A 12051-nucleotide genomic window follows, 5' to 3' on the forward strand; every position below is an offset into this window, starting at 1 on the left:
CAAAGGTCTCCCCCTCGATTTCTAATCTGTGACACAGGTCCCCAGTCCCCTGTACCGCTTGTGTCTGAGGCTTGCCCTACAGTGCTGACGTCATAATAGCTGAGCCGTGCGGGCAGGAGTGCACTGTGCTGACTCATCCCCGGTGATGTGAGGATTAATGCCTTGTCTAACACGGAGCTATTATGTGAACTGTTTTTACACAAAAGAACTGTAACAAAAATGATTTGCCAGTCAGAGGACTAGAAATATGCAGTGCTAGGTAACTGAAGTAGCGATGCAGAGACATAAAGTGGTAACCACATGTGTGCACGTTGACACCCTCCCAAGCATTGACAGACCCGCTCTATCAACACAGAGGATAAGGAATAACACGACTTGTCAGGGGCAGGGAGGATCCACCCCTGCTGTATAAATGCATTACACACAGTACCCGTCGTCTTTGGGGAGTTTAACCAATCTCCTTTCTCTGTCAAATGGCTGTCACTTTGGACTTTAGCCTTACTGTCCGTCCTTTGGGGGATTGTGCTCCCCGGAATATATTTGCAACTAGCTTCCAGGAATGTTCGTGGAAGCCACACACACATACAAGCGAGCCATGGGAACCCCCTTTCTGAGCAAATGATTACCACACAAGAAATACCTCCGAGTGAGAAGTCAGTGAAATAAGACAGATGTTGTGAATAAGGGATAGCACTCACCAGAGAGCTAGAAGCAGCTGGGAAGATGCTGATGATTATTTATCACATAAGGTGATTGCCCCTACCTGTAGCATGTCTCGGGCAGTGTCTCATGTAGTGAGTGACTAGGATTATTTGGGTTCATTGCTGCAGAATCTCTTACAAGCAGCCCGAGGTAAAGCTTATCCTACCCATTCAGTACAGCCTGGTTTGGGCTTTAAAGAACAAATGTTCCCTCTTTTCATCTGAAATCAAGAAATCAAGTTTTTCCCCTCTCTCTTTTTTTTCCCCTCCCTTTTCAAATGACTTCCCATCTTTTCTCAAAAAGGATGGTACCTTCTACAAACCTCTTGGCACATGTAATCCCAGATTTCTCTCTTTTTTTTTTCCTGGACTTGTGATTTCAGACACTATTTTAGCCCAAATGGATCAAGCTTTATAGATCACGCTTGTACTTCTTAAGTAAAAGAGTATTGGAAATTTTGGCCATAAATGAAAGCTCTGACCGAGAAGTTGAAATTAACTATTGGACCTAGAGATGGGTGTATAACTGAAGAATAAATAATTGCCCATTGATTGACAGTGGAGCAAAAGCCCAACTGTTGCTGATATCTGGCTGAAGAATGTAAGCTCTAGTTTAGAGAAGCAGTGACTTCTGCAAACAGCAGCTGCGGCTTAGTAAAAGGCAGTCTTTATATAAGTCCAATGCCTGAGGCCCTGGTCTTTTCAGCCCCCTCATGGATGGCAACTACTACCACCACCAACAGCACCAATTCCAAACCCAAATGAAGCTAACGCATAGTAAAGAAGTGCTGGAAACCACAACAAAGTCAACTAGAAAACATGCCAATAAAGATCCAAATTTCCCAAATATGACACTTTCTTGAAAAGTAAAGAAACCAATTTTACTTACATAAAGAGAAAGGGCAGGCCACAGACTGCTGGTCAAGGAACTGGAAAAACAAAAACAAAAACAAGGAATTAAAAATAAATCCAATGATACTACAAGGAAATCTAAGTAATAGATAACCAGTTGCTCCTAAGGATGAGTAGTAGGAGCGTGTTTTATTACATGTAGCCCAAGAGAAAAGATCCAGCTCCATAAAATTTTCCAAAGGTGTGATGTTCTGCTATATGACCAACACAGTACTTCCCAGTACACTGAGAGACAACCTTTTTCTTTGTTGACTTCATTCTGATCTGTATGGTACGAGTATTTTCTAGAGTTATGCTTTTCAATACAGTAGCCCCCATCTATACTTATCTATTTAAATTAGTTAAATTTTGGGGATCCCTGGGTGGCTCAGCAGTTCAGCACCTGCCTTTGGCCCAGGGCATGATCCTGGAGTCCCAGGATCGAGTCTCACATGGGGCTCCCTGCATGGAGCCTGTTTCTCCCTCTGCCTGTGTCTCTACCTCTCTCTCTGTGTCTCTCATGAATAAATAAAATCTTTAAAAAATAAATAAATTAGTTAAATTTTAATTTAAAAAAACCCATAAATATTTAGTTCCTAGTCACATTAGCCACATTTCAAGTGCTCAGTAGCCACCTGTGGCTGGTGGTTGCCTTATAGGTAGAACATTTCTATCACTGCATAAATGTCTATTTGGGCAGCACTGACTAGAATAGGTAAAGGCTTTACCGTATAGTACAGGGAAAACTTTAAATGAATTTCAACAAAGATGGATAAAACTCCGATAAGCTTTGGCTCTTTTAAGGGTAAATTCAGTATGTTTAATGTCCCAAAGATCCTATGGACACATTTAACACCTACATGCATCGTCGCCCCTCAGCTGAAGACTTGATGTGATGCAGCCTCATGTTGGCTTGACTGAGAACCATACACCACCTCCTCTGCCTCTTCTCTCCAGCCTAGGAGTGTCCCCTCTGACAAAATGATTTTAAATGAAAGCATCTGTCTCCCCAAACGCATCACTAATGATGAAAGCCTCAGGTTTGCGGGGAGTAGATCTTAATAGTTTCTCCTTCTGTATTTCAAATCAGATAATTCTCCGTTGTAATCTTCAACTTACAAGCCAAATGAGCTATAATGGGATTGGCCGGCTCACCACTGTTTTGACAACTTCTCTTAGAGTAAAATAAAACTGAAGATCCATGAGAAATTAATAAACCAAGCAGGGATACTAAAAAAGCAGGTCTCTCTACCCATACCCCACTCAAATATATCTAGGACTTAATATATGCTGATTGGATTCTTGCCTCTCTGACACCATGATTTTAACCACTTCATAGAAGGCTCCAGAAGTATGCAAAACAAATCATACTAAGATCAAGTAGAGGGATCTGATTATATAACTTAGCCTAGAATAAGGCTAAAGCAAACACAAAGAAACAAACAAACCAGTCAGAGAGATTTCACTTCTCAACAAGTTTTCTAGACTAGTGCACTATCACAGACTTTCCTCCAAAGGAAAAGTTTCCTCTTTATGGCTAATGTGAGACCCTGGCCATGCACATGTAAGTGTTAAGGATGGTATTCCCGTCCTTGAACAAGAAGAGTTAAGATGAAAATCTGCAGCCTGGATAATAATGTATGCTAACACAAGAGAGGCTGGGAGTCTCCACTGCTTTCAAATTATTTTACAAAATTGATGAGTTTAATGAAAACTTTAAGCAAGATAATTAGATTATATATGATTCATTGGAAGTACACACAAACTTAAAATATATATAAAGATTGATTAGTCTTCAGAGACTTTAAAATTCTAGGTTTTGCTACATTCTAGTCCGTTTTATAAGCCAGGATCCTAGACTGTTGCACCAGTCTATTTTTTAAATCTCCTTCCTTCCTTCCTCCCTCCTTTTCCCTTTTTTCCTTTTCTCCCAACTTTTTTGAGCTTGCTCTTTCCCCCCAACCTTTGGGAAAAAGGAGAAAAATATGATTCATGTTTTTTTTATGAAATATGCCCACTTATTTCTCTGTTGCATGTTATAAGCCCAATAGCTCTCAATAATACATTATGCTTTTTAAAAACTATACTTAGCATTTATATTCTTATATCTAAGCACATAACTTTCCTTTTCAAATTTCAAGAAGCATTTATTCATAAAAGTTAATCAGTCAAAATTAAATTTTTGATGTGATCAAAAGAGATCAATGTAAATTGTACTCAGATTGACTATTACATCCAAGGTCTGGAATGAAGAAGAAATATCTTTTCTGGATGTCAAGTGACACACAGGCTGTCAGTGACAGGAATCCAAGATGGAGAGAAAAATCACAGTGTGTATGTCACAGTCTAAGACAAATTAAAGCCAAATTAAATTGAAGATGTTATTGGATATAATTGTTGTCTTTATATATTAATGAAAAACAGTAATACCTATTCCAAATTTAATATTAAGGCTAAAAATTTAATCTCAGAGTTCTTATACAATTTATAAATGTTCATAAACGTCAAAAGGCCCCTACTTCTTGATTGAATTACAATCTGCAATTTTGAGAATATGTATTAATCTACATAGGTTTATTCCTGTTCGGTTCAAATTGTTATTTTATTGATATGCACCCTTTCTGCCTAAATAATATTCACCTTCTATGTCTGTAAGTTGTTTTCATCTGAAATGCAAAGAATTATCCATGGTAATTTTGCATATGATGAAAAACATTTGCATTAAGCATGCTAGGCTACCTAGCAAAGAATATATAACTATAAAGTCCAAATGAACCAGGACCCTAAAACATGGTGGGGGAGGTAAGAGTAGAGTGGGGTAAGGGGTTGGTTTATGGTGAAGTCTAATTGCATCCTGTGATTTCTCTGTAGAAATTATTGTATAGTGTCAATCTCTAAGGAACTAAATGTATTATTAATTAAATGTATTATTAATAGAGATTAGTCAACTCTGATTTCAGTTTATGTAATGTTCAAGGGCAATGGTTTCCAACATTTTGAGGTGATATGGATCCCTATGAAAATCCCTCCCTAAAGAAACTCCTTACCAACACCAAGTTTCAAGAAACTTCCAGACTCCAGAAAGGTTATCCATGAAGTCCAGTTAAAGCCACCCTTGGCCTAGGGGAGAGGTGAGAGAACACCTGTGAAATCTCACTGCTATCACCTCTAGGGAGATGAGCAAATTGCTATAAGCTGAAGCCAGAAGAAAACAAAAGGTATAGAAAATAGAGCACTACATGGGTGTGTGTGTGTGGCTAGGGACACACAGACTACCAGACTCTGACTTACTTAGTTCTTTACAATTCCTTTTTAAATGAGTCCACAGAAGCTTAGGAACAGTGAGATAAAGGAATAGTGAGCAGAGAAATGAGAACAGTTACTATTTACTCAGCACCTTCTGCAGTTGCAGGCATCCTGTTAAGTAAATGCTTCTCAAATTTGAATGTGGGCATGTCCAGGGATGTGGAGCAATGTAACAGGAGCGCACCAAGTCATGGAATAAATAATAAAGACATGACTGTCTTTTTGGAGGGTCAGTTGTCCCTGTGGCTAAGTCATTTAAACTGTTATTTGTACATATGTTTATTAATCCGATAACTTGGATATTAGAGAAGAGAAAACAGCCACTGTTCTTGTCCTTGTGGAACTTCTAGTTCAATGAAACAAGTAAGAACGTAGTGAGGAACAGAAATGCAGAATGTGTCATTTGTAGGATGAACCCTGAGAGCTCACTGAAAAGTCTCATCTGTGGCAGACTGCTTCAGGCAATGGCTTGCACCCTGAGTGCTGGATCACTCTCTGTAACCAGAGGATCACCTCTGTGGAAGAGTTTGAAAAGCAGCATTAGCCGTAGATCATTTCATCCTGACTAGAAGAGTAAATACTGTTAACTTCCAATTTACTATAGAACAAGGGAGATTTGAGAAATTAGGAAACTTACCCCAAATCCCACAGCTGCTGGGATCTGAATAGTTTTGTACCATTCCAAAGTCTACATATTTTTCACCACTAAATTATACTACATCTAGGTATTTCCCATTTTATGTTTCCCCTTGAAATCTGGGCTCATTCAGGATTTTGTAGGCTAGTTTAAGCTTCTCCTTTGGAAGGAGACAGGTTTGGCTTGATTTGTATTCTAAATATTTCACAGTGGTAAGGGAAAGCTATTATTATACCCATTTTATGGTGCGGAAGCTGAGCCACTTGCCAGCTGAGGTATCTGGCTGGGTTAAAAACGGAATCGGGTTGTCAGTCTTTCATTCCTCTTGACTGACTGAAGCCTAGGCAGCAGTACTGTCCAAGGGCTTTTTTGTACACGGGATTCACACTGGTGGAGAAAGACTGAGAGAAACTTTGCAAGGGGAAAATAATCGTGCAATACGAAAATGGAAAATAAGTAATCATAACTCACTCACAAAAATTGGTTACTTTTAGCACTGTGAATAGAAAAGAGAGAGCTTATTCATCACAAATGAATCAGAAAATTAGAATGTGTCACAGCATTGATGATAGAGCTGAGGAATTCAGATGAACTGAAGTTCAACACTTATCCTTCTATCTGAAGAGGGTAAATGGTGTGACAACAGGGCAGAAATGACCTCTCCCATGTGCCTTTAATCTTTCCAATCTTTTTTCTTCAACCTTCTCTCTAGAAGTCATGTGGGTTTATATCTTTGTTTTCTATGGGTAGAGATAACATTTTAACATCCTTTTAATGTTCTAGAAGTATTATATTAATTAATTCTTATGTGGGAGTCATTCCAAATAGTAGGATGAAGATTTTTACCTTATTGATTTCCCTAATACCTTTCTGGCTTCTGTGTTTTCAAAGGCTGAGGCACTATTGGATTTTTAGATTCATATGTCTCTCAGAATAAGTGCCAGCTTCATAGGTTCCTGTCAATTGATATTCCATCTTCTCTATGGATACATGATTTCCTTTATCTGACAGATTCAAGAAATTTTATACTAGATTTAATGACATTTCATGCTCCCTGAATTTGGAGGTTTTTAATTCTCTATTTTCTATCTGGCAAAAGGTTTACAAGTTAAAGTCAGATGGAAGGGTTATTCGGATGTGTGTATAGAGCATGTGCAATCTCCCACTAGCTAGATTTTGGGGTCTCCTGAAGACAAGTCTCTTGAAATATTTTCATTCCTTTTGGTCCGTCTTATGAAGACTATAAATGCCACAATGGCCTTTCATATCTTAGGGTCTGCTTTTCAAGACCAGCCATTTTTTTGGATCCATCTTGAGAAGGATGATAAGGAAATAAAAATGAGGCCTTGCTCTCCTTAATATGCTATGTTAGATGCTATGAAAAACATCTACCTTAAAAAACCTTAGATGATGAAATAATGATCAACAGAAAGAAATAATTCAAAAACTAAAGTTTAGCATTTAGGCCTAGGCCTGTTTCTAGGTCTGAGATATTGCTGAGATAGAACTTGACACTTCACCCCACCCCATATAAATCCTCCCTAGTTTTCCTGAGTCTTACAGGTATAGGACCTGAAAGATAAGAATGAAACAAATGCTGGAGAGCTGAGGGGGGTGGCAGGGCAGGGCAGGAGGTAATGTCAGGGACTGAACTTGTTTAATACATTCAGGATGATTTCTTACAGTTCCTCAAAAGTTCTAACTCTGTTATGAAGACAGTCAAGAGCTCTCTATGACCTGAACCCAAACAACTTTTCATTCTGTATCTTGAACTCCTGAAGTTGTAGTTTCACGGCCTTAAGACAGATTGGTATACCAGGACCTTTTACTATAGTACATTGATATCCCTTAGGGAATGCTAAATAGGTCTGGCATTGTTATCACATGGTCGAGTCAATTAGAACTACCTGGTCATAATGCTGCTCAGAGACCGCCATGAATGCCTTTTGGCACAAAAAGGTTGTGTCTATTACAAGGGAAACTCATCCTGAGATCCCTCAGTGTATAAACACAGAAAGTAACATGTTAGTGGTACAGAGGGCTTTGGAATAAATACGGGCACAGCAGGAGAAAGAAACATCCAGATCAGTGTGAACAGAAGGCTGTCTTTACTCAAATGGTTCCCTCAATTTTTTTTTAACTCAAAGGGAAAAATCATGACATAAAATTTATACCAAAAGATATAAATTAAGCAGGTACTTATACCTAATGATCTGTTAGATACTAAACCAAGAAGACAGCATGGGCACAGTATGTGTTTTAAAGACTTGGAAAGAACTTCCACAATATAGATTGAAAAAATGTTACTTTCGTCCTTGTCACCATCAACTATTTGCTTAAGAGAATCCAAGATCTTTCACAATCTGGCCCCAATCCACCCCTCTTGTTTTTTGTTTGTTTGTTTGTTTCTGGCTTTTTTCCTCCCACCGCTGCTTCCTTATATACTGTGACAGACTATTGGCTCCTCCCTGAACATGCCTAGGACATCTTTGTCTTTGAGCCTTTGCTAACAGTTCACACTTGAATCTCCCAAGCCTAGCATAGTGTCCTAAACACAGCATGACACTCCAACATTTGTTGAATAAATGCTGTCTGTCTATTTTAGGAGACAAAGATGATAGAAAAAAGTTGTTAAATCAGTAAATAAATAGCACAAGAGAGAGGTCAAGGAAAAGTTAATTTTAGTGCGTTTTAGGAGTGGGGGCAAGATGAGCTTTAAGATTAGGAAAACTGATGCTCTTTATTCTTGGGTCTAGCCAATGCTATGAGTCAGTTACTTTTTTGGGAACAAGTTTCAACCTCAAGGTTAAATGAACACAAATGCTCTGTCCATCAGCATATAATGAAAAAGCTGTGGCTATTTCCACATCAGCACAGTGAAATTAAAATATGCAGTGTCTTTCTCAGAGGCATCATATATGACAGAACTTTTTAAAATAGTCCCCTGTGCCACTCACATACAGAAAGAGCTATAAAAACAAAAATAAATATTTAAAAAAAAACAGTGGGATAATTTTGTTTTGGAAAGAAAAAGCTAAGGTATATCTTCATGGTTTTCTGACTATGAGAGTTGTTATAAAGAAGATAATGATCAACATTTTTGTCCTAGGGCATAATGATATTAAACTGTCCACTGAAGAATTTAAGTTAAGACTTAAAGATGAACATCCTAAATGCAAGTGGTAAATAATCAAATAGATTGCTAAGAGCAGTTATGAAATTTCTATCAACATGGCTATTTAAAAATAGGAAAGATCTTCATCTATTTTGGATGGAAAAAAATGCAGCTCTGCCTCCAGTCAGGAGATGGATTCAATACCTTCTCTCATCGTGATTTGCTCTTTATGACTACAAAATCCTGAAACATGTTGATCCTAAAAACTATACAGAATCACAACACAGTTGAGCAAAATACATTCTACAGTTTGGAGAGGATTAGGCAATACAAAAATCTGTAAGTTACTAAATTCAAAATAGTATCTGTAATGCTTACGTCTCAATTTAATTTGCCAAGTGTATATGTCACAAATAGAACTGAGGAAAAATGTACTTGAACCTACTATAGTTTAAACATAATGATTAGCCAGAGTAAAACATTCTAACAATTAATTCTTTCATGTCTAAGAAATTTAGCTGAATATTTCATAAACCTGGTATGAATATGCATCAATCTCCAATTAAAAAAAAGTTAGAAAAGACCAGAAAATAATATAGGAACTCACTATTATTATTCCCAGGACTATCTTCAAAGACATCAGGAGAACCAGTGAACAAGTCCTTCTAAATGACCAAAATGGGCCCCATATGATTAAGAATGTAAATCTAATAACAGACTTAGAGAAAGCTCCCACAGGGGTGGCAAGTTACTGGCTTTCTTGTCTATTTACCTTGCAGCTTTGGAGCTCAGCAGAAGTGTCCATTACATACTGCACACAGGGTTAGATGAACAGTTCCAATGACCTTGTCTGAACCAACTTCATTTAAAGCAGTTTGCTACATTTCTTAAATAGAAGATGAGCCTATTCTATCTATGGCCCACATTTGGACTGGATCACTGAACTATTGCCCAACTCTTATAAGCAAAGCACTAACATGTACCAATCAACAGGCAGCCCATAGCAGAGGCATCAGGAAGGTCAAAATACACACACATAAGAAATTGGCAGTACATTATAGAAGAAAGCTATTTCTGAAGATGGACTTTGGCAATTAAAGCCTTTGAGTATTATTCAACCTTTGTTAGGAAAAAAATCAATCCCAATGTAACTTGTAATAATCTGGTGAAAAACGATTGGGAGAAAGAAATATAGTTTTATTTTGCAACACATTATTGTCATAAGAACATGAATCAAAAACATAAACTATGCCAATTTCTTCATAGCTGACTTGTTGTGAGATACTGTCCTAGTCTTCACTAATGACTTATTGAGGGTGGTTATGCTGTGATTAGGATTTGGAAGGATAGAAGTCTAAGACCTTTCAAAAGAAACATTTTTGTTATAGTTCAGTATCACTACAGAAAAAGGAGCATTAAGCTGACTTTGACAATCTAACTAGGATAATGGTTGCTGCATGTAGCCATTGCTTATACTGTTTCAAGTGACAGGAATGAACTAAACAGCAAAGGCATCAAGCTAACCATGAACTTGAATTTTGAAAAGTTCTGGTACAATGGGTGGTAATGTCAGTTGTTAGAATTCATAAAACTTACACCAGAATTTATGGATGCAGCAAAAGCAGTTCTTTGAGAAAAGTTCATAGTGATAAATGCCTACCTCAAGAAATAAGAAAAATCTCAAACAAACAAGAAAAATCTCAAATAAATGACCTAACTTTATACTTTAAGGAACTAGAAAAAGAACAAACAGAGCCCAGGCTAGCAAAAGAAAGGAAAAGGCAAAGAACAAAGCAGAAATAATTGAAATAAAGACAAAAAAAAATCAATAAAACCAAGAGCCGGTTCTTCAAAAAGAGAAACAAAATTGACAATTTTTAACTAAACTCACCAAGAAAAAAAGAGAGAAGCCTCAAAGAAATAAAATCAGAAAGGAAAGAGGAGACATTAAAACTGATACCACATAAATACAAAAGATCTAGGTGACTACTATGAACAATTATATGCCAATAAGTTGCACAACTTAGAAAAAATGGATAGATTTCTGGAAGCATGCAACCTGAATCATGAAGAAATAGAAAATCCAAACAGACTAATTACTAGTAAAGAGATTAAGTCAGTAATTTAAAAACTCTCCACAAATAAAAGTCCAGGACCAGATAGTAACAAAGAAAAATTAATACTGATTATTCGCAAACTCATAGAAAGAAAAGAGGAGGGAACATTTCCAAACTCATTTTGAGGCCAACATTAACCTGATACCAAAACAAGACAAAGAAACCACAAGAAAAGAAAATTACAGGCCAATATCCCCAATGAATATAGATGCAAAATTCCTCCACAAAACATTAGCAAACCCAATTCAACAGTACATTAAAAGGTACATACACCACAATCAGGTAGGATTTATTTCAGGGATGCAAGGATATCTGCAAATCAACCAGTGTGATACACCACATTAACAAAATAAAGGATAAAAATGGTATGACCATCTCAATTAATGCAGCTGAAAAAAAGCTAGGATTGGGAACAAAACAAGGATGCCCACTTGTGCCATTTTTATTCAACATAGTATTGGAAATCCTAGCCAGAGCAATCAGTCAAAAAAAAAGAAATAAAAGGCAATGGTATTGGAGAGGAAGAAGTAAAACTGTCACTATTTGCAGATGACATGATACTATATACAGAAAAGACCAAAGACTCCACGAGAAAACAAAACAAAATAAAACAAACAAAAAACCTGTTAGAATAATGAATTCAGTAAAGTTGTAGGATGGAAAATCAATACACAGAAATCAGGTGTGTTTCTATACACTAACAACAAACTATCAGATAAAGTAAGGAAACAATTCCATTTATAGTTACATCAAAAAGAATAAAACACCCAGGAATAAATTTAACCAAGGAAGTGGAAGACCTGTACCCTGAAAACTATAAGATGTTGAGGAAAGAAATGAAAACACAAATAAATGGTAAGATATTCTGTGTTTGTGAGTTATAATAATTAATATTGTTAAAATGTTCACACCACCCAAATCAATATATAGGTTCAATGCAATCTCATCAAAATTACAATTGCATTTTTCACAGAAATAGAACAAAGAATTCTAAAATTTGTATGGAAATATGAAGACCCCGAATAACCAAAGAAATCTGGAGAAAGAAGGACAAAGCAGGAAGTTTTGTTCTTCACGCTCCCTGATTTCAAACTCTATTACAAAGCTATAGTAATCAAAACAGTATGGTATCGGCATTAAGACAGACACATAAATTAACAGAACAGAAATAGACAGAGATCCCAGAAATAAACTCACTCATATATGGTCAATTAATTTATGACAAAGAGGCCAAGAATATGCAATGGGGGGAAGGACAGTAGCTTCAGTAGATGATGTTGGGAA

At 36.9% G+C, this 12051-nt stretch overlaps 1 protein-coding gene across 48 annotated transcripts in view; it reads right to left on the reverse strand.

Annotated features, from left to right (window-relative positions):
• Positions 1–12051, reverse strand: part of ZBTB20 (zinc finger and BTB domain containing 20) — a 753858-nt gene that overhangs the window by 159584 nt on the left and 582223 nt on the right. For all 48 annotated transcript variants that reach the window (XM_072723877.1, XM_072723729.1, XM_072723898.1 and 45 more), the window contains one exon: positions 1591–1630. The gene's annotated coding sequence lies outside the window, so the exon portion shown is untranslated. The remainder of the gene's footprint in view (positions 1–1590; positions 1631–12051) is intronic.

This window comes from Vulpes vulpes, chromosome 1, assembly GCF_048418805.1.
Source record: "Vulpes vulpes isolate BD-2025 chromosome 1, VulVul3, whole genome shotgun sequence".
In the NCBI taxonomy this organism is placed as follows: domain Eukaryota; kingdom Metazoa; phylum Chordata; class Mammalia; order Carnivora; family Canidae; genus Vulpes; species Vulpes vulpes.